The 18,842-nt window shown below is 40.8% G+C and overlaps 1 pseudogene; it reads left to right on the top strand.

The window, feature by feature from the left end:
- Window positions 1-3,230: 3,230 nt before the first annotated feature.
- On the top strand, window positions 3,231-3,642 carry LOC149119480 (vesicle transport protein GOT1B pseudogene; annotated as a pseudogene).
- Window positions 3,643-18,842: the final 15,200 nt, after the last annotated feature.

Raw genomic sequence — 18,842 nt, forward strand, 5'->3', positions numbered from 1 at the left:
GTCATTCCCACCTGCAGTTTTTCCTCTCCCCGTGGCTCTGGACTGTGAAGGCTTGTACATGGCCCTTGTTCACCCCACGTCTCTTGGTGTGGGGCCTTCTGGCTGCCTCTGGAGCCTCCTGGCTTGCCCCGCCGCTGCTCTCCTGCCCACATGCTCTCTCTCCTTTGCAGCCTCTGGTCTACTCCCTGGAAAAGCCTGGTGTGCCACAGCCGCTTTCAATTTCTGACCCCCTTCCTCTTGGTAAATCCCTCACCTTCCTGTGTATTTCTCTCACACTGTAAATGCTAGACTGTACCATGTTTTCTCATTTACAGAAACCCAATATTTAGAATTCTTATCTAAATAGACAAGGACCCTCAATATATCAATCTTGATTTTAAAATAAAGGTAAACGATGTCCCGCCCACCCCCTCCCCCCCAGCAGCAGCACAGGATGATCAAGAGCACAGCGTGGCCAGGGTTCCTGGGACGAAACGGTTCTCAGCCACACACAAGGCCGCTCCACCTGCCTCCTTGCAAGCCCTCCCCGAGTGTCCACACTCACAAAGCGAGCACAGCCCTCATAGATACAATTTCCCAGAGTAAATTTGTATTGTGCACTTGGCTTTTCTGCAGACATTCAGGTTACAGGATATCCCAAAGTGCCGCGTGTGTAGCAAGCCGCATGTACTCACGAGGACCAGTTCATCTTCTCCAGCTTTTCCACACTCTTGGTGTCATGCGGTACCAGTCCCCGCACACACAGACTACTAACCCGCAGCCCTCAGCGGGCTGCAGCCTTTACAGCCCGCTGGCATGGAGGCGGGTCTCTCGGGGCCAGCCCCGCCCTTCTAGAGAGATGATTGGCTGAAGGCCTATGGCAGGGGCAGAGCCTGAGCCGGTGCTGGGCACTGAAGCCCGCGAACTGGCTGGAAGCCAGGGAGCTGTTGACATCTGAGCTACCGCTTAGAGCGCCATCTGGCGAGATGCCACAACCTGCAGGCCTGCAGAAGGCGATGAATTTTTCCAGGCCACAGAGCTATGGCGCAGGCAGGCTCAGGCTCTCCTTTCCCCCAGCCTGGGGAATCTCTGCCCCCTAGCTGAGCAGATTTCCGGAAAGCACAGCTGTGCCTCTGCTTCCCTCCTTAGTGGGCAGGAGAACCAGGAACCCTGCAACACGGGGCCGGGTAGTCTTCAGCAGCAGGAGACAGTGACTGTCTGAAGGTGACACCTGAAGTGGGCCTGCTTTTGGGTGGGCTCTGGGTGGACATCTGTGCTCCTGGGCCCGTGGGGCTAATCATCGCCTCCTGGCAGCACTGGGAGCTGGCGTCCTGGTGACGAGGAAGGGTGAGTGAGGCGCAGTGAGCTCCGAACTTGGGCGTACTGAGGTCTTTGGAGTCTAGCAGTGCAAAGAGACAAGCTCGCCTCCTGAGTCACTGCTGGCCAGCTTAGAACTCACCAGAACCTTTAATTAACAAAAACAACGTATATAGTGGTGCGGTGGGGTGGGAGCACTTTACTTGAATGAGCTGCATTTGTGAATTCTTCAGAAACCACCACCCCCTCCCTACTCCTGCAGCCTTAAAATGATTGGTAAGTCAGGCATCACTGTGTCCTAGTGAGTAAAGCCGCTGTTTGCAGTGCTGACATCCCATATGGGAACTGGTTCAAGTGCCGGTTGCTCCGCTTCCAATCCAGCACTCTGCTACTGCCTGGGGAAGCGGTAGAAGATGGCCCAAGTCCTTGAGCCCCTGCACCCGCATGGGAGGCCCAGAAGAAGCTCCTGGCTCCTGGTTTCAGATGGGCACAGCTCCAGCACTCAGCCATTTGGGAGTGAACCGGTGGCTAGAAGACCTTTCTGTCTGTCCCTCTCTCTATGTGTAACATTACCTTTCAAATAAATAAATCTTTTTTAAAAAGTTGTATCTAATGTTGTGAACTAACTGTGCATGCACAATTAGTTAAGCAAGAAGAATAACAAAAAATAATAAGGAAGAGGAGAATGAGGAGGGGAATGCTGAGATAATGTGGTACAATAAGAGAATGAAAATGTTTCAGGGCTGGCGCCATGGGATATTGGCTAAAGCCACCTCCTGCAGTGCCAGCATCCCATATGGGCATCACTTCTAGTCCCGGCTGCTCTTTTTTCAATCAAGCTCCCTGTCATGTCCTGGGAAAGCAGTAGAAGGTGGCCCAGCTCCTTGGTCCCCTGCGCCTGTGTGTGAGACCCAGAAGAAGCTCCTGGCTCCTGGCTTCAGATTTGCATAGCTCTGGGTGTTGTGGCCATTTGGGAAGTAAATCAGTGGATGGAAGATTCTCTCTCTCTCTCTCTCTCTCTCTCTCTCTCTTTCTCTCTCTTTCACTGCCTCTGCCTCTCTGTAACTCTGCCTTTCAGGTAAATAAAAAAAAAATCTTAAAAAAAAGAAAAAGAAAGAAAATGGTCCAAGGAGACGAATGTAGCAAAACAGCTGAATGCTGTTGCGAGTTTAAGATAAAGGCAGGGAAGTGACATTGACTTAGACAAGATTGAAGTTGTTGGCGATATTGCTTAGCACAGCTTCTATGAAATGATGAGGATAAAGTCCAGTTAGTGCAGACTGATGAGAGGATAAAAAGTGAGGGAATGAAAGAATGACTGTAGAAAGCACTTTAGGGAAAGAAAGGAGAGAATTGAAGTTGTAACTCTAAAGGAGGTGTGATCAAGGAAACATCTTTTTCTCTTCCCTCCCTCCTCCCCCTCTCCTTTTTCCTCCCTCCCTTCCTCCCTTTTTTTCCTTCTTTCCTTCCTTCTTTTCTGCATAAATACTTAATAGAGAGGGGAATTTTTTGCAGAAGTAGTTGAGGGTGTCATCCAAAACCCAAGTGAGAAGCCTATAGAATTAGGAACACATCATCTGTTGAAAGAGGAGAGAGAAGGTAGAATTTATATGTGGGGAAGGTGTCTTGCATGGTAGGAATATTAGAGTTCCCAACTCATTCATTATACTTGCTCAATGAAGTATGAGCCAGGTCATCAGTAGACAGTAAGGGACAGTCAGGGTTGATACAAATTTGAGGAGGAAAAGGGTTTGGAAAAGTAACATGGATAGTGGAGAAACCAATGTCCTTGGGAAGTATAGTGTAATACTCACCAGTGTTGAGTGCCCATTTGAATCTGAGATTACAAATAAAAATGGGTTCATTTCTCCTGACTCAGCTTCCCACCATTGGCATTCCGAGCTGCTGCCACTGCTGCCCTTACTACCACAGCCATGATCTCCTTAACAGACACCCAGAAAATTGGAATGGGATTACAGGATTTGGAGTGTTTTTCCTGTTCATTGGAATGGTTCTTTTTTTGACAAAGTGTTACTTCCTATTGAAACATTTTGTTTGTGGCTGGCTTGGTTTTTGTAATTGGTTTAGAAAGAATATTCAGATTCTTCTTTCAAACACATAAAATGAAAGCCACTGGATTTTTCCTGGGTGGTGTATTTGTAGTCCTCATCAGTTGGCCTTTGGTAGGTGTGTTTTTCAAAACTTATGGATTCTTTCTCTTGTTCAGGGGCTTTTCCTGTGGTGGTTGGCTTTATTAGAAGAGTGCCAGTGCTTGGATACCTCTGAAATTTACCTGGAACTAGATCATTTGTGAATAAAGTTGGAGAAAGCAACAATATGATATAACAAAAAGTGAATTTGAAGAATCATTTAAAATATTATTTATAAAGTTCTTTGAAGAATATTCAGCACAAAATTAAATTTCATGAAGTAGCTTTTAATGTTCTTTACATAAGTTTAAAATGTATAGCCTACAAAGTACCAACAGCAGTTAGCAAAGAAGCAATGAAAAAATAGGCCTTCTAATCAAGTGACCGGAAGTCAGCAAGCAAACTGAGGGAGAGGAAATCATGTTGCAATGGGTATTGAGACTCCTGAAGGCTGTCTTCATTGTTTCCACCATGTATGAAACACAGCCATCTTCGAGAACTGTGGTGCCTGATTTTTTTTTTTTTTTGCAAGTTCAGAAGCACCCATAGGCATTTGCTTTGTAGAAATGTCCACTACAATGGCAAATATATTTCCAATGCATTGTACCTTTGAAAGTGTTGCATGAGTTAGATTAGATTATGTCCTTTTGATGTATTAAAGCCAAGGGAAACCCAGTTTTCATGTATGAATTGCTTTTTTTTTTTTTGTAAATATGTGGTTAAAATAAAACTTTTATGGTCTTTCTGAATCTTAGTTTTTTACAGCCAGATGTAAATCTGAACTTTGTAATAGTCTTTTTATCTGGAATAGGCAAAGATCTATTGGTTCTCTTACTTCTTAAATTACAGCTGACTAAGCACTTTTCTGGTCAACCACACACTCTGGAAGTGTGGATGCTTCTTTGGAGTCTGACCTCCTGAGTTTCTGTATCCTTCATTACATGTTAATATTTAATAGAAAGCATTTTTGACCATGAAGAGGTCTGTTATGAAACTTGTCTGATTAAATATTCTTCTACTTAATGATACCAAATGATGCAAATCAAGTAGATTTTTCTACATCATGATGTGGTTTTTCTTCATTCTTTTATTTTTTTTTAATTTTAGCAGTGGCTTTACTATTTTGTTTTTAATTAATTAAAATTTACTTTTAATAATGTTTACTTTAAGACATATAACATATTAAAATGTTAAACTTATAACTTATTAAAAGCAGTTCATTTAATCTGAATCTTCATTTATTTTCACCTTTTTCATAATATACAAAAATGAGTATATATGATGTATGCTTCATATGATCATTCTTTGGGTTAAGGAAATGGAAAAAATAGTTTAAGTTCACATCCTAAGGTTATTTTATTAGAATTAAACTGGCCATGGTTACCTAAAAATATGACACTAAAAAAAAGGTGAGAAGTTGCTGATTGACAGCAAGAAACAGCAGTTGTTTCTTTTATAATAGACGTGGAAACACATTTCAACAGGCACAGTACTATTTGTTTTATCATGAATGTTTGTGCTATTTATTTTTAAACACTTTCAAAGCTTTTTAACACATAAAATCCTAATTGAAATTTGTGGTATTATTTACAAACATGTCTACAAACTATATTACTACTTGTATTATCTTTAGTAAATCTTTTGATGCACGTAGAATTCCTAACCTTGTTCATCTAAAGAAAGAAAGACTTGGTACATAGTCTGATGGTTCAGTTTTGGAGATTTCTGTCTTTTTGGGAACTTTCATTTGACTTAAGATGTATCTGTGAAAATGGCGATACATGGAGACTCCTACCTCAATCGTTCATGGAATAAAAGACCTCAAGTTGTGTCTAATGTTCTTCAAAAATTAATATCCTCACTTGGACAGTGTCAAATATATCTACATTGAGTGTTGTCTTATATAGGTGCCCTGTAGGACTCTGTTAAACATATTTTTGACTGATTCATATCATTTACAGTGGGTCAATTATTTTCAGAGTAAGAAGAGTATCTGTTGATGTAAGGCACATCTATATTGTTTCACTTCTTTGTAGACATGTATTTCTTATAAAATGTTGCACTGTAACAGAGATACCTTTTCAACAAAAAAATAAGAATAGAAATAGTAGAGGGAGGAAGAAGGGTGGGAGTATGGGCAGGAGGGAGGATAGGGTGAAGGGAATCACTGTGCTCCCAAATTTGTATATATGAAATGTATGAAGTTGTACACCCTAAATTTTTTTAAAGTAAGGAAAACACAATGAGCACCCATGCACCTTCACTAAGTTCAATACTTGCTACAGTTTTGTGGGTTTTGCTTCATCTATTTATGTGTGCATTTTCTGTGAACCACTTCAGAGTTGCAGACATCATGACAGTGCATACTCAGAATGCCTGCCTCAGAAATAAAAGCCAACATTTATAGTCTCAATGATCACCATTTAGCCTCCTTGAAATGTGCCTGAGAAGTCAGAAGAAATTGCCCCAAATTCTTGGGTTGCTGCTACCCATGTAGGAGACCAGAATAAACTTCCTGGCTCCTGGCTTATGCTTGGCCCAGACCTAGTTATTGTGGGCATTGGGGAGTGAACCAGCAGATGGAAGATATTTCCCTATCTCTCCTCTTTCCTCTTTTCTCTCTCTCTCTTGCGCTATCACTCTCACTCTCTCTCCATGTGTGTTGCTATCCCTTTCAAATGAATGAATGAATAAATGAATGAATGAATATTTGAAAAGATACAGTTCAAATAGTGGAAGACAAGTGCCATGTGAGGAAACAGTAGAGGAATTGTATTTAAAATTTATCAAAAACTTAATCAACAGTAAGAAAATAAACTCTTCAATTTAAACAGTTGATAAAAATGTGAAAAGTCACTTTCTTTTAAAGATTTTATTTATTTATTTGAAAGGTAGAGTTACAGACAGTGAGAGGGAGAGTCAGAGAGAAAGGTCTTCCTTCTGTTGGTTCACTCCCAAATGGCCACAATGGCTGGAGCTGTGCCAATCTGAAGCCAGGATCCAGGTGCTTCTTCTTGGTCTCCCATGTGGGTGCAGGGGCCCAAGGACCTGGGTCATGTTCTGCTATCCCAGGCCATAGCAGAGAGCTGGATTGGTCACTTTCACATCAAATATACATATTAGAAATAAGTGAATAGATGCAGCAAACTGGAACCACTCTTGAGCACTGATTTCCAGCTTTTTTTTTTTTGACAGGCAGAGTGGACAGTGAGAGAGAGAGACAGAGAGAGAAAGGTCTTTCTTTGCCATTGGTTCACCCTCCAATGGCCACCGCAGCTGGTGTGCTGCAGCCGGCGCACCATGCTGATCCGATGGCAGGAGCCAAGTACTTATCCTGGTCTCCCATGGGGTGCAGGGCCCAAGCACTTAGGCTATCCTCCACTGCACTCCCTGGCCACAGCAGAGAGCTGGCCTGGAAGAGGGGCAACCGGGACAGAATCCAGTGCCCCGACCAGGACTAGAACCTGGTGTGCCAGTGCTGCAAGGCAGAGGATTAGCCTAGTGAGCTGTGGCACTGGCCCTCCAGCTTTCTCATAGATTGTCCTCTAAATCTCATGAAGACAAAAGAAATGGACAGTCTCATTTGTCTCTACTTTGAACAAGGCTTATTCATACTTGCAGACTCTGGGAGGCAGTGGAAATGTCTCAAGTAAGTCTTATGCCTAAGTGTGAGACATGGATTGCATTCTTCACTTCTGGCTTCAGCCTGGTACAGTTCTGGACATGCACATTTGACAGCAATCTCCTCTTAGACAAGATCCCCTCTGATAAATCTTGTCTAGCAGAATACCACCTAGCACTCCCAGAATACTAGCTTTATATATATATATATATATATATGTGTCCACTTTATGTTTCTTCTATATATATATATATATAAATATATATAAATAATATATATAAATATAAATAATATATATAAATCTTCAGCAAATGTCCCAGAGAATATTCTGTTGAGACTGATTTATATCACATGCTATAAGTCCATTGTAAAATAATTGCTAAAGAAGTAAATGTTAATCATAACACATTTCAATCTTAAGCATAATGCTCTTTTTAAAAATAATCTTTTCACTCTCATGTCCAGCTGTAGATTAGCTTTTTCCAAAGTCTCATGTTATATGAAGTCAATTTTTTTCCAAAGAAAGTTGAAAATTGTTTCTTTTTCAAATTGCTATCATTTTTTTTCTATGAGACTCAGGAGTTTAGAATTCTGCCTATGGGGTCCATTGATGTTTTGCAGTAAACTAAATCTCTGCCTGTGGTGCTGGTATCCTATATTGGTGCAGGTTCATGTCCTGCCCCTCTTTTGATCCAGCTCTTTGCTATGGCAAAGAAAAGCAGTGGAAAGTGGCCCAAGCACTTGGGCCTCTGCACTTGTATGGGAAACCCCCAAAAAACTCCTGGCTCCTGGCTTCAGATCAGCCCAGCTCCAGCCATAGTGGCTGTTTGAGGAATGAACCAATGGACGGAAAACCTTTATCCCTGTGTCTTCCTATCTCTATCTGTAACTCTACCTCTCAAATAAATAAATAACATCTTTAAAAATTCTTCATTTTGAAATATTGTGGTATCATAAGGAAGCCTTTTTGTTCTATGATAATAAATTCCAAGAAATTAAACAGCTCTGCCCCCTTGAACACAAATAAAAGACTTGAAATTCAACATATTTTAGGGTTAATTTCTAAATGTGACTCTTAATAATAGCGCAAAATACAGACTGCATATCATAAGAAGCAGTCAAAATTTGTTTATCAAGTCACATTTAGTACTGACTGTAGTTTGAATACTACAAATGTAAAAAATTGTGTATAACTTATAACCTCAAAGAAAAGTTACTCTGTTGTGATATAATCCATGTATTACCAAATTTATAAATGATCCAAAGTTCAGAACAACCATTGACAGGTAGATTAATTGTAGTGATAGAGCATAGGAGGACATGTCTATTGAAAAGGAAAGAGTCTCAGTACAGAGACTGCTGATGATCAGTGAGATGGTGAAGAAAGAACCAGGAAGATCAGCATGGCTTGGGACAATTACATAAGGAAATGAAGAGCTTGAACTAAAAGATTAAAAAGCCGGGGCAGGCACTGTGGTTTAGCGGGCAAAGCTGATGCTTGCAATGCCAGCATCCCATATGGGTGCTGGTTCAAATCCAGCTACCCATTTCTGATCCAGCTCTCTGATGTGGCCAGGGAAAGCAATAGAAGATGGCCCAAGTCCTTGGGCCCCTGCACCTGTGTGGGAGACCTGGAAGAAGTTCCTGGCTCCCGGTTTCAGATCCATGCAGCTCCAGCTGTTGTGGCCAATTAGGGAGTGAGCCAGCAGATGGAAGACCTTTCTCTCTCTAACTCACTCTCTCTCTCTTTCTCTCTCTCTCTGCCTCTCCTTATCTCTCTGTGTGTAACTCTGACTTTCAAATAAATAAATAAATCATTTTTTAAAAAAAGAGATTTATAAGTCTATTTCAGAAGACTATCAAAGGCCTGGTGACAGAGAGGGAGTGCTACAAAGAGCAAATTGCTAGAGGAGATCACAGAAATCAGCTCTACCCTCTTGGAATGAAAGGGCTGAAATTTTGTTGCATCATTCAAAAATGCTTTATATAAATCTCTGAAAGTCTTCTTCACAGGAGACTAGCAGCTCAAAGTCCTTCCACTGAAAGAGGGAGAAGAGAGCAATTGCTATGTAATCTGCTATGCTAGCATTGGGAAACTTTGAAAGTATTGAAATGTCTGTTGTGCACATTACAGGGTAAAAGGGCACACAGGAACACATCCTATGTGAATAAACCCAATGCTAATCAAAATGGGGAAAAACTGTTCTGAGGTACAATCTCAAGGATGGATATAATCTGGTATAGAAAACTCTTGACATGGCAGATTTAGTACAAGAATTTAGCTGAATTTTGAAAGATTGTATATAATATACAGTAACTTGTAATTTTGCTTTTCATGAGGTTGTGTGGCCCTCAGTGTGAGGTTATAGCATAGATATGAGTCTACTACAGCTACTGAGTGAGGTGATCCCTGAGTATTTATTTACATGTCACTGCAGTTTTGTGTTCTCTTCTCACATTAACAGTTTATAGAACTCCAGTGAAATGCTACAATACCATATTTCTCCATGAAAAATGAGTCTGTGAAGATTCATGATTCATTTGTCAGTGAAGATCCACTCAAAGTGTTAGTAGTTTTATCCATAAACTTACACTTGATAAATTAAAAATGGATTTTCAAATTATACAGAGGCATGGAAATTTGAAGTTATCAAGTTCTATATGGAAACAATAAAAAGTGATTTGGGAACCCAACTTAACAAATGTTCTAAATCACCTGAAATTTGCTCTTATTGTGAAAGATAAAACTTTAGTAAAATCTGAATAAAAAAAAAAATATGCTGACCATTAGGGAATTATAATGAGAAAGCATGAACTATACATTAAGTGAATGAAAATTCACATATCAATAAAACAGAGGAAGTACACACCTATAAGGGTGTTAACAATATAAAACATCAATGACAATGACTATGCTTTACAAGTATACAAAACACCAGAAAGTCTTATTCATGGCAGGTGAGAATATATAGTGGTGCTTTACAAGATATCTTGACATGCTCTCATAAAGGCTACAATAGTATCAACATACAATGCAGCAACCATGTCCCTATTTATTTATCCAATTCTCATGAAAACAAACTTATGCCCACATATAACCCAATGGCTTTATTTACCAAGACCTAACTTTTAAGACATAAAGATTCTTTCAGTAGGTTAACAGATAATCAAATTGTCACACTAGGTAAAGACTTGTGAGGCAGAAGATCCTTAATGTGCAGCCACTTGGCATGGGGACCAATAGAAAAGGAAGAAACATAAAGTGGACACAGATAAATGGCACAGAGCCACCGAAGGAATGCATGCTCTCTCAGACAAAGGACATATGTCACCAAATGCTCATATGAGCTGAGACACAGGGAATGAAGAGACTGCAGGACAAAAAAAAAAGTCATCCTGTAGGTCAGAAAGGTTAGAGACACTGAAGTCCTGAAGTGGGCTATATGGACAAGGGAAGCAGTCATTCTTGTAAGTGGCAGACTCATTCAGCCAGCACATGCTGCAGGCACAATTGACAGAGTCTTCTAAGAGCTGGGCTGGATGACAGACAAAGATTCTTCAATGACAAAAGCTAAAGGACTGACAGGGTTCACAGTCACATAAAATGGTATACTTCAGAGAATATACTGGTTTCAGGATCATGATTAGAGACACACAGAGTCTGGCATAGTTACAGGCACATGGGGTTGGGGCCATTGGGAGGCAGATGGGGTCTGCAGGTATAGGATGTAGAAGCAAAGGTAGGAATACCTGGGATTCCATATAAATCAGTTCTTGGAGAAAATTTATATGCTTCAGTAAATATGTTGGAATCAAAGGCAAAATCAGTCATTTTGGGTTCATTCTTATAATTAAAATAAGAAACATAGAAAGAAACAGAGGGTAGACTGTGGCATAGTGTCAGGATCCCATATGGGTGCCTGTTCAAGTCCTGGCTACTCTACTTCTGATCTAGATCTCTTCTATGTCCTGGGAAAACAGTAGAAGATGGCTGAAGTGCTTGGGCCCCTGCACCCACATGGGAGACCTGGAGGAAGCTCCTGGCTCCTGGTTTCAGATCAGATCAGCACAGCTCTGGCTGTTACTGCCATTTGGGGAGTGAACAAGCTGATGGAAGACCTCTCTCTCTGTCTCTCTCTCTCTTCTTCTCTCTCTCTGCATCTGCCTCTTTCTCTTTGTAACTCTGCCTTTCAAATAAATAAATAAATCTTTAAAAAAAGACTGTCTTGGGGCTGGCTCTGTGGCACAGTAGGTTAATCCTCTGTGGTGCCAGCATCCCATATGGGCACCAGTTCTAGTCCTGGCTACTCCTCTTCCAATCCAGCTCTCTGCTGTGGCCTAGAAAAGCAGTAGAAGATGGCCCAATTGCTTTCCCCTGCACTTGCATGGTAGACCAGGAAGAAGCACTTGGCTCCCGGCTTCAGATCAGTACAGTTCCGGCCATTGCAGCCACCTGGGGAGTGAACCAGTGGAAGGAAAGCCTTTCTCTCTCTCTCTCTGTAACTCTATCTGTAAAATAAATAAATAAAATCTTCTTTAAAACAAAAAACTAACAGCACAATAAACAAAGAACATTGAAACCTTTTCCATGGGCTAGAGAGCCTCTCACAGTCTCTCCTCAACAAATGTAGTGGAGATGTGGTCAGGAAAATAAAACATAAAGAAAATGTTAGATATAAGGAAAAATTTTTAAGAAGCTAAATTGTCAATATATGAAGATGACACTATTATCTACAAAGATAATCCAAAATAGTCCAAAAGTAAATCCAAACTGATAAGTGAATTAAGCAAAATTACTGGATTAGCAAGCAATATATGCAATCAGGTGGGTCATTATGTGCCAGCAAGAAACAAACAGGAAGCAATTGTAAGTGACCAAATACAGACCAGGAAAGAAATTCTTAAGGGAAATGAAACAAATGTAATATCTTTAAATATTCTTAATATATATTCAAGTGACCTAAGGGCAGAATAGAACAAGACTATGAAGACAAAGAAAGGCCCTGGATCCAATAGACATTTGTAAGTTGCAACTCATGAGCACTTTGTTGTTGCAGTTTACAGGACCCCAGTGCGTGGGGTCACCGGGAGGTGACCCAGCCCCCTGCTGTCTGAAGAGTAAGGCCATAGGAGGGTGAGATGGCTTCAGACTCTAGTCCAGGCTTCATCCCTCACTGTCCTCACTCTGCATGACCCCAGTGACTGCCCCCATGCCAAGGGTGATTCTGATTGGTTGCATCTCCTCTGATGTCATGTGCGCTTACTGGCTGTGAGAACTGTCTATTCAGTGCACCGGGACAACACTGCATAACCATGGTGATCTTCTTTGCTGGCTCGGTTATACTGGGCTTTCCAACTCTGCTGCTGAGAAAGGCCCCAGGTGGGTGAGGCTTGTCGTTCTGTGAACATCTCGCACAACTGCAGTCCTCAGAAGTGCAGGGGGAGGCCTTGGAAGCTGGGAAAGGGTGAGTGTGTGGGGCCATTCCACTTGGCCTGCAGGCTGTGAGCTCAGCCTACAGCCTGGACACTGGCCATTTTGTCTCACTCGGCACTCAGAGACTTCAGCTCAGACCTAGAGCTCCTTCCATGCTGCTTGGGGTCCCCTCAATTTGTGTGGGGAGGACGGAACTGTCCTCAGGGAGAATTCAGAATGCATGTGTGGTGTTCCTGTGAGGAGGAACCATGATCTCTGGGATCCTCTGTCCCTCCTTTCTGAGGGACAGAGTTGGGGGAATCAGGATCTCAAGCCTACAACCTGGTCCTCCCAGCATAGCTCTTCTAGGAATCTGGGCCCACTTTCTGTTGCTAGTAACACAGTATCACAGACTGCGCAAGTTACAGAAAACAGTTTTATTCGTCTTACGGTTTTGGTCTAATTTGGAGGGGCAGCATCTGATGATGACCTTCTTATTGACAGAGCCCTGAGGTGGCTCAGAGACCATGTGGCCAGTAGGGGAGAGGCCAATGTAAAAAGGCTTCTATAGTAGACACCCTGTTGAAAACCCATTAAACACTTTTTATAAAGTCCCACCTGGTACCACTCATTGATAGCTCATAATTGCATTTATTTTTCTGTGGGTTTCAGATGGGATAAACCATGTTAAGCCATACTGTAAAGCCTGGCAGTAAATCCCTAAATGTTCATCTCTCTTCCCCACCTTGCCAAATGCCAAGTTCCCTACTGAAATTTCAACACTACAAAATATTTTCCCCTTGATATATTTAATTAAGCTTAAGCTTCTGTATTTTAATTGATTTTTTCTATAGAATAATCAATAAGTCTTTGAAAGGTTTATTTTCTGTTTGTATTTACTAGGAGAAAAAGTAGAAACTCCAGTGTAATATATATATATACACACATATATATAATGTGTATAATGTGTATATTATACACATACATTATGTTATGTATAATATGTATAATGTATGTGTATATATAATGTGTAAATTATATATATATATATGTGTGTGTGTGTATATATATGTATATATATATATATGAAGTCCTGGAGTGGACATTTGAGCAGATGTTTGATTAAGAGGCTGCTTGGGATAGCCACATCCCATATCAGAGTGTCTGAGGTCTTCCCATGGTTCAAATCCAGTTTCCTGCTAATTCATTCTCTGACTGTAGGTGATGATGGCTCAAGTTCTTGGATCTTTGCTGCTCACAGGCAAACTGTAGATTTGGTTTCAGTCCCCTGTCTTCACTCTGGTCTAGTCTGGCCATTTCAGGCATTTGGAGGAGTGAACCAGTAGATGGAAAATCTGTCTTTCTCTGCCATTCAAATTAAAATAAATAAATTTTTAAAAAATCTGGGCACCTCTCCATTTCTCTATCTACGTGCTGATGTCTTATCAGCATGACATAGAGTTGAGGCTTTCCTTGGAAAATTTAAAGTGATGTCTTCTCAATAAACCCTCTACTCTGCCATTGTCTGGGTTTTAAAACCATCTGTTGGTAATGACCCGAGATGCCCCCAGTGATCAAAGCCCCTAGGAGTGTGGCGTGCATAGCAGCTTCTGTGTCAGTCTACTTGGAGAACAGCAGGAGGAAGAACTTGTCATGGGAGTAGCTGGGTCCCTGAGACTGGGGCCTCTGCTGTATACCCTCCACCTAGATAGCTTACACCTTGGGAAAGTAAAACTTTTTCCTCCTTACTGTGGTTCCTATTCCTCAGAGACACTGTCAGCTAATTTAAAGGCTCATATTCAAGAGACAAGATAGAAGTAATTCATGCACTCTGTATTCTCTCAGCTTTGTGAAGGGAAAAAATAAAACTTTGACAAAAGCAGAAGAAAACCATCATAGCTAAGTGATGTGAAACCTAGAAAGCAAATGGACTTTGGATGCACAGCAGTTTGATTTTACATTTACAGAGTTGATCTTATCAGAGCATGGTTTGTATAAATGGAGAATAGGAAGATCAGATTCTGTTGGATGAGAAAAATTTGTGAATTTAAAGAGTTTATTTCAGTTCCTGGTATAATAAAATATTTGTTTGGACTTGCCTTAACTTTCTGGCACAGACATCCAGATCCAGAGACACTGGAAATTTCCTGAGTGATAGGGGTGGCTTTTTTTAAAAAAAAATTATTTACTTATTTGAAAGTCAGAGTTACACAAAGAGAGAAGGAATGGCAGAGAAATAGAGAGAGAGGTCTTCCATCCACTAGTTCACCCCTCGGATGACCACAACAGCAGGTGGAGCTGTGCTCTGATCTGAAGGGGGTGGTTTTGATTCTGCATGACACATACTTTTAAGATAGTAGCTGTTTATGCTAATGAGGTGACTGGGAAGGATCCCTAGATAACATCACAATGGAGACCAGTAACCAGAAAAAGCAAACACTGGCTTTTCCACTGGCATCTGCGGGAGGACTGTTGTGGCACCAAGCACTTAGCCTTGAGGCCTCTGCTGACTCTAGATGGTGGTACAACTGAATTGTTTGGCAATTAATAGGTATTGGAGAATTGGTTAGTGTTCAACAAACATCTCATGTTTGATGTTAAAACTAATGTCAAAGACACCCTGGGTCAGAACCTTAAACTCATTTTGGGTGAGTGTTGAGCTGCTACTCTAGTTTTGGATGATTCCGCATTACTGAAAGTGTGCAGCCTCCAGAGTTACATTTTCTGGTTGTTAATGTTTCATTCATTCTCCAGCTGACATAAGCTTCACATCTCCACAGTCAGAGTGATTGTCAAGGCTTGGAAACCTGTTTAAGCTTCTGCATTTGGGTTCCTTTGTGAACTGTGGATTAAGCAGGCTGCTTCTCAGAGCCATTCTCCTTTATGTGCTTTGTAGAAGCTTGCTGCAATCTAATTACACTTTGCCCAATTATTTAGGAATTATGTACCATGATTTGAGTGTTAGATTTTTATGTTCTTGCATGGAACCTGAGTTTATTCAATAAGGCATGAAAAGGGAAAGAGAATTTTTTAAAGATTTTTTAATGTATTTATTTATTTATTTGAAATGCAAAGTTACAGAGAGAGAGGCAGAGACAGAGAAATCTCCCATCTACTTGGCTCATACCCCAATGGCTAGAAAGGCTAGTGCTGTGTCAGTCCATAGCCAGGAGCCAGAAACTTCTGGGCATCCCACATGGGAGCAGGGACCCAAGCATTTGGGTCATCTTATGCTGATTTCCAGGTGAATTAGAGAGCTGGACTGGAAATTGAGTGTCCATATGGGACACTAGTACTGCAGTAAGGGGTTTTACCTACTATGTCACAGCGCCAGCCCCAGGGAAAGAGAATGCTTGACATCTTTCTTTTCTGCCAAGTTTCAAGAACATATAAACATCCATAGTGTTGTCCCCAGGATAAATTGGCCTTGGTCAGTTTAGGTGTCTTCCTGATCCTTTCTATTTCTCCACCCGTAGATGATCAAATCTTGATTCTTTGGGATGTTCTTTGTAGCTTATTGTCAGTTTCTACCTTTTTTTAAAGATTTTATTTATTTATTTGAAGGTCAGAGGTACACAGAGAGAGGAGAGGCAGAGAGAGAGAGAGAGGTCTTCCATTCACTGGTTCATTCCCCAGTTGGCTGCAATGGCTGGAGCTGAGCCCGTCCAAAGCCAAGAGCCAAGAGCTTCTTCTGGGTCTCCCACACAGGTGCAGGGGCCAAGACCTTGGGCCATCTTCTACTGCTTTCCCAGGCCATAGCAGAGAGCTGGATTGAAAGTGGAGCAGCCGGACTCAAACCAGTGCCCATATGGGATGCTGACACTGCAGGTGGTGGCTTTACCTGCTATGCCATGACACCAGCTCCTCTGCCTTTTGTGAACTGTCCAATTTCATGTTAACCTATTGATACTAAAGTAATGCTGCTTCCCTCAAAATTTTTCACATGCAGCATGCTGCTGTTTGAGGCTGTGGTTCACCAAATTCTCTCATCGCTTCTGTATTTTATGGCATTTGGCTTGTTTTAAGTTTATATTTGATGTTGATGACAGTGTTTTTTTTTTTAATTCTTGAAGAACTAATGCATGGTAAAGCTTTGGGAAAATTTTGTTGTTTCGTACATGGTGAATAAGTTCAAATTTAGTAGGAAGTGTTGATAGATTAATATATAACTTTTCATATATGTATTTATTTGTTTTACAATTTGCCAAAACTTAGAGTGGACTTAATTATTGATTTTCCCATCTTGTGTTAACTAGCGTCTCTGAATGATTACACTAAATAATAGGAATCACTTGCTTGTTATGTGTACTGTTGTGTTTATATGTTTAACAATGGTGTGTCAATATTTTGCTTTGCAATTCTGTAAGTTTTTGCCTTAATTAGTATGATGCTCTGCTACATGTATAGTTATGAAGCATTGTAATTCCTTTTTAGACAACTGCCTGCTGTATCTTATGCAACCTTTGCAAATTTTTTCTGGTCTAAATCCTGATTTGTCTGAAATGGATATAGATATTCCAAGTTCGTTTGGACTGGTGTTATAATGGTCTATATTTCTGTATGTATTTAAATTTGTATCTTTATGCTTATATCTTTTTTTAAAGATTGAGAGAGAGAGAGAGAGAGAGAGAGAGAGAGAGAGAGAGATTTTCCATATGCTGATTCACTCTCCAGATGGCTACAATGCCTGGGAATGGTTAGGTCCAAGACAGGAACTTCTTTGAGGTCTCCTATGCAGGTGGCATGGCCTAAGCACTTGGGCCATCCTCCTCTGCTTTTTCTAGTCCATTAGCAGAGAGCTGGATTGGAAGTGGAGTAGCCGGGACATGAACTGGCACCCATATCAGATACTGACATCGCAGGTGGTGGCTTTACCCATGATGCCACCATGCCAGCACCTATGCTTACCTTTTAAAATACATATTTATATAACTTAAGTTGACAAACATAAGTTTACCATATAAAATGAAGTTTGGAAATACTTATACATTGTAGAACAGATACATTAAGCTAATTATATGTATATTATCACATACCTATTTTTAAAGGTTTATTATTTATTTAAAAGGCAAAGTTACAGAGAGAGAAAGAAGCAGAGGAGGCAGAGAGAGAAATCTTTCTTCTGTTGGTTAACTCCCCAAAGGCCACATGGACAGGGCTAGACCAGGCCAAAGCCAGCAGACTGGAACTCCATCTGGGTCTCCCACATGAGTGGCAGAGGCTCAGGGACTTGGGTCATCTTCGCTGCCTTCCCAGGTGAATTAGCAAGGAACCAGATCAGAAGTGAAGCAACTAGGACCTGAACCAGTCCTCATGGAATGTCAGTATGGCAGATGGTGGCTTAACCCACTATGCCAAAATGCTAGCCCCACATACCTATATTTCTTATGGTGAAAACACTTAAATTCTAATCTCTTAGTTAATTTCCATAATAGAGTACATTGTTATTAATTATTGTCATTGTATTGTACATCAGATCTCTTGAACATATTCCTCTTACACAAATGAAATTCATTCTCCTTTGACCAATGTGATCTCAAATTCCCTCTATATTTAATATTTTTGTAGACAACATAATGTTGTACTTTTAATTTTCTTGTTACTTTTTTAAAGATGTATTTATTTTAAAGGTGGAGTTTACAGAGAGAGGCAAAGATAGAGAGAAAGAGATCTTCATCTGCTGGTCCACTCCTCAAATGGCCATAATGGCCAGGGCTGGGCCAGGATGAAACCAGGAGCCAGAAGCTTCCTCTCAGTCTCTCATTGTGGGTACAGGAAACACAAGTACCTGGTTTCATATTTTTCTGCTTTTCCAGGTGCATTAGCAGGGAACTGGATTGGAAGTAGAACAGCTGGACTTGAACCACTGCCCAAAGGGGATGTTGGCATTGACTTAACCACTGTGCCACAGTGCTGGCACCTGCTACTGTATTTTTTGATACATTTAGATAATATACATTTAAGGTTATTGATATAGTTGGATTAATATTTCCCATAATTATTTTTGTTCTAGTTCTTATTTTCCTAAAATTTTATTTTTTGTTTATATGAAAGACAGAGAAAGATCTTCCATATGCTATTTCACCCCCCATATCACTCCAACAGTCATGGCTAGGCCAGTAAAGTCAGGAGACAGAAACTCCTACCTGTATGGAATAACCCAAGTATTTGAGCCATTACCTGGTGCCTTCTAGGATGTGCATTAACAGAAAGTTGAATCAGAAACCATGTAACCAAACTAAATCCAGGAACTTCAATATAGGTTGTGATCATCACAAATGGGCATCTTAACTAACATACCAAACACCCACTACAGTTTTTGTTTTTAAAATAATTTCTGCCTTTATTTTTATTTTTAAAA

The sequence above is a fragment of the Oryctolagus cuniculus genome, chromosome Y, assembly GCF_051225735.1.
Source record: "Oryctolagus cuniculus isolate XC-2025 breed Fujian yellow rabbit chromosome Y, ASM5122573v1, whole genome shotgun sequence".
Lineage (NCBI taxonomy): Eukaryota > Metazoa > Chordata > Mammalia > Lagomorpha > Leporidae > Oryctolagus > Oryctolagus cuniculus.